Source organism: Triturus cristatus, chromosome 8, assembly GCF_964204655.1.
Source record: "Triturus cristatus chromosome 8, aTriCri1.1, whole genome shotgun sequence".
Taxonomy (NCBI): domain Eukaryota; kingdom Metazoa; phylum Chordata; class Amphibia; order Caudata; family Salamandridae; genus Triturus; species Triturus cristatus.
The window spans coordinates 1,483,593,738-1,483,599,069 of record NC_140591.1 but is presented as its reverse complement, the minus strand read 5'-3'; positions in this window follow the sequence as shown (position 1 = coordinate 1,483,599,069).

Here is a 5,332-nt window from a genome sequence, read left to right as displayed (position 1 = left end):
CTTCCAAAATTAACCTAAACCCGACACCCATTTAGAAACCACGTCTATTCTTTGTGCACACACCTCTCTGCCTGCCTGTTATTCACAAAGCCCTTTCACACAATTTTACTCAAAGTCAGCCTCAGCTCAGAACCTCACGATAAAAATGTAAAAAGATGACTTTGTTTAGGAACTGGTTGGCACAGTGTGGTAATCGTAAACTACCTTTATTTTCATTATACAATGTATTTATTCATGTCTAATAGCTATTCTGAACTGTAACATATAATGTGCAATTCACTGATGCAGGAGCTTTGATATGACTACAGCAGAAGCAATTGGAGTTTGTCTAAGCTCGATGCCTTAGCTCTCTACACAAGAATGTTTTTTTGAAACAGATGAAGACAATAATGTGCGGTTTGACTACAAAGATACCGAATGTGCTTCTCAGAAGCGAAATGTTTGTATTCATCCTCAAAGTTCCAATGTGGGTAGAACTAGTACTAATTCTGACACGCACCACATTGAATCTACTGTACAACAGATTGCTAACTATTCTACTGTTGTTAATTTTCTGTTACAAAAAAGCACAGCCAAGGTACATAAAAAGTTTGATGACTACATTTTGCAATTTCTTTTTTATTTCTTCCTTTTCTTAAACGATACATGTACTAATCGTATCCTACCTTTATTTTCTTTATAGAATGTAGAGTCATTCAAGTGTAATAGCTATTGTTTATTTCACATGCAACTGTAACATGTAATATACAATTCACAGATGCCGGAGCTTACGTTTGAACCCAGCAGAAGTGGTTCAAATTTGTATCAGCTGGATACCCTAGCTCTTGCACCAGTGGGTCCAATTATGGCACTGAAATAAAGACACTTTCTATATAATTTTCAAACTCCATGCCTTTATTACACACAATCACTTTCTTAGACACAACTCATTTTACCATTTTTCTTCTCTGGCATTGCAACATTCTACATTATATTCTTCACGATTATTCCTTTATTCCTGCTTCCTAAAACACTACATTCCACTCTTCAGACCAATAGGGATGAGTAGTTTGTTTCACACTCCCTGTATAGAATAAACGTACACTAACACTACTTACACAGGTATGCTACAGCGGCCAGTATCCTACAGCGCCCACAGCACATCACTTCACAGCAATAAAATCACAACTTACACTCACAGTTTCATCTCCGAGTCTTCATACCGATACCACTAAGTACTTTGCTTCCCACTCCCTCTATACTCTAAACGCATACTAACACCACCTACACAGATATGCTACAGCGCCCACTATGCTACAACGCCCAGAGCACATCACTTTACAGCACTCAGATCACAGTTTAGACGCACAGTTTCATCCCAGATTGTACCAGCACCTCACCTCAGCATCATCTCACAGTGGGCAAAACAGCACTTTCACACCAGTAGGGATAAATAATTTGCTTCACACTCCCCCTATAGCACACCCTACCCACCCTACAAACCTCACAGTGCTCCTACCCTCCTCTTTCCCACTTTTTTCTCCCTTTTTTCCCCTTACTCGCTTCAACGAAATCACAAAATGGCGGCCAACACTTCCTAGTTGCAACCGCTCGCACCGCTCGCAGCCAATCACTAGCAAGCTTGTGCTCGTAATGCTTCAGCCAATCAGATGGCAGAATTCCCAAATATCGATCTCTGTAAATTTTGATATTTCTCAAAAACTACTGAACAGATTTACACCAAATAAACAAAAGCGTGCTATCTAGACCAAGACCCTTCTCCCTTCCAAATTTGGGGTAATTCTGTTCACCCGTTCGACCTGTAGCCTTGTCTAAAGTTTCCTATGGAAATTAACATTGAAAGTACACGTTTTGGGACCCCCTTTTTTCTCGGACCCCCTTCACGAATCACCCCCAAACTTTCAACATAGGAGCTGATCTTAACAAAGAAGTTGTTTTGAAAATTTCACGAAGATTTGTCAATCAGCGCCAAAGTTATTGCGAATAGAATGTTGCCATTTTCCTATAGTAACTAGATTCTATCTATAACTACCTACTGGCAACCGCCAGTAGGTAATACAAGGATCCAGAGGTCACATTTCTCCACAAATTTATTGAAGTTACCACGCAGATGCATTTCGTCAGTTACGCCTTTCTCAATGCAGGTAAGTACTAGTAGCAGGGTGTAGGCAATTACACAGTTTAAGTGCTCAGGGCATGATTCTCGTTGGAGGATTTCCAGGGCCATAGAGAGAGGACTGCCGTTGTCTGTGTAAATACACATTAATAAAACTTTAGACTTTGTGATCATAAAATGAAATTATATGTACATATAATATCTATATAGATCATGATTGCCCTGCCCTGCACGCCTAGAAATATCAATGATGTACACAGAAGGAGCTTGGTTTACAAGAAAGCTTTGAGTTGTAGTAAAAATCCAGTCAGAGAGAACACCTGGGATTTATTGTTACCTGCAAGCCACCAATCCAGAATAGGTCTTTTTGGCAAACATCAAACACCCTTTTTTTAGGGACTCCAAAGACTCAGACTTTGATATTTAGATTCCTGCTGATAGATGTGTGGCTCACTTTCTTGAAGTCTATCCTATGCCCAGATTGGAACTTACAACTGCTCATCTGAGCAGAGGCATATGAGCATAAATCCATACATCTCAATTTTGAAGTTACAAATGTAATGGTGGCTCTAAATAGGTGCATCAAGAGCATGGTTCCCAGCCCCTATGGCATCCCTGCTGATTGCATAGAGACAGATTTTACCTCTGGGAGCCTGTTGTGTCAAGAGTCCTGAGAAGGGCAGCTAAGAGTGGCTTGCCATGGTCATTGTCCCACTCTACAATTGTACCTATTTTTAGAAAATGAGATTAAGATAATTCTAAATGTTGTCACCTGATTTCACCTATTGATGAATTTGTTAAGATCATCGGTGGAATCCTGATGACAGACTCGAGGCCTGGGTCCAAGATAATTCCATTCTTTGCGACAATTTGCATTCTGCTCAGGGCTAGTCACCATTGAAAATCGTCTTAAATTACATCTCAAGTTTAACAAATATACAAAACCAAACAAAGGCAGCCTATACCTTGCTTTCATGGATTTAAGCTTGGTCTGCAACCACATGAATTGGTCTAAGTTATGGAATATTGTGTCCAATGTGGTCGTTGATTAGCCATTTGTCTATTTTTGAGACAGCTACACTGTGATGCCTTCAGTGTAAGATATGCCCCTTTTAGACTAAAAATGGACATTCATCACGGCTATGTACTCACACCATTACTCTTTACGCTATATATTGAAGACCTAGAGAACCATTTGGTGAACTCAGTCCATGCCTTTCCTCAATGTGGAGCATGCCCTAATCTGGCATTTCTATACACTGATGATGCAGTGCTGATGGCGCGGATGTTTAATAGGTTTGAGAGACTGCTTGATTTGTGTTTATGAACAAGTTAGATTTAACCATAATTCTGACTAAAACCCATGTTTTGGTCTACAGTCCCAGGAGAACAAAAAGTAAGGTTTACACCGCATGCGATGTTAAGATTAGTGCAGTTCCTACTTTTCTTTTTGTGATGTAAACCCAGTGCAAAATATTTGTAATTCTGTCACAAGAGTGTGGATTTTGGGATGTAGGCCTCCCTGGGTATTTTATATAGGCTCTAAGATGAAAGATGTGTTATTTGAAGTGGAATGTTGCTTGGATTGAGCTGATGTTGTATAAGCAGAGGTCTTCCGGTTCCTTTATTTTTCTCTGCTTTTCGATAGCTCCACTATTTTCATGATATGGGGTGCTACTGGAGAATCCAGAGTATTGAGTTTATCTTCACAGGCATTTGGACTGCCTGAATCCTTTTTCTGTGGTTTGTGTATTAATCATGGGTTTTACGAATTTAGGGCCTCATATTCAAGAAAATGATGTAACGTGGTGCCGCAAGCCACTTAGCTGCGCCATGCTGCGTCAATTTTGATTTTCAAAGCACAGGGGTGCTGGTGCACAACTGGCTGCAATGCGCCAGCACATGCACCCTTGTGTAATTTTGCAAGAGTGCCTATGCCGCGGGGATGTGCTGGGGATTGTGACGCATTCCCAGTTTTGCAAAATGTTGTAAATCTGGGAATGGATCAAGCTCCATGGATGTTGCTTGGGATCACCCACAGCAACACCCATGGAACGCCCCTTTCACACAGAGTAAATGTGTGAAAGGGGCCCATATTTACAAGGGCATGAAACACCACGCAGTGTGACTTTATGTGGCCTTGTAAATATGGGCAAAAAATTGACGCACAGGCGGCGCAATAGGCTTGTAAGTAAGCCCCAAAGGCTCTAACTATTTCATTCTTCCTTTTATCGTGTTTTTTGTTAATTGAAATTGATTCCATGATGACATTTAACATCTTATTTCTCTGTCTCTAAAATACAAGTCTACAACATCCTACTTTAATTATGGGCAATGCCCCTGGTTATAAGTGGTGTTTCTGTGCTGCTGGAACTTTGGAAGAACATTTAATTGTCAAAGTTTGGGAGTTGCTTTGGCATCTGGCCCAGTAGAGAAATAGTCGTTGCAAACTGTTGTGGCCCCAGTCTTGCAAGAACGTGTTTGGAACTCTTTAAAGTGTTTGTGCTAGACATACGTATAGAATAATCTTGTTCAGTCAAGCCTGTCACATCGTAAGAGTGGTGGCCTCTCTTGATCTAAACTCAAACCTTACAGCCTGGTATTCTGGCATCCTCTCAGATGCAGACACCTCTTTACAAGCACCTAGTCTGTTGTCACAAGAAGAAGTTTTAAATGCTCAAAAAGTAATAGTAGCTGATGTTAACAACGTTTCTGTCAATCTCTTCTAATCATACAATATCATTAATGCGAATCTACTGCCCTCCACTTTCCTGGCCTCTTCCATTCATGAATGTAGTGATCTTTTATTATCTTGTGCCTTAGACTCCAGTATTATTTTAGGTGATATTAACATGTAAAAAAGTAACAAGAACACACAAATACCAATGCATTTTAATGACTGCAGTATAAACCAACTACTTAACACACCCATGCAAACTTCTAGGCACAGGCTAAATACCCCATGAGCCCGAGCTGATCTGACCTACTAGCAACATTTAACCCTGTGGCATTGACCGATGACTTTCTAATCTCTTTTGTGTTTGACAACCCACAAATGTCTAAGCAACCTTGTAAAACACAGAGTACATCAAGAGCCTGGTCTGGGGTAGTTCTAATCACCTTAAAGGACTACTTCCATAACAGACACCCTGGCATCTCCAGCTATTCATAAATTAAAAAATAAACATAAATAATTCCCATGGTTTACCAGGATGT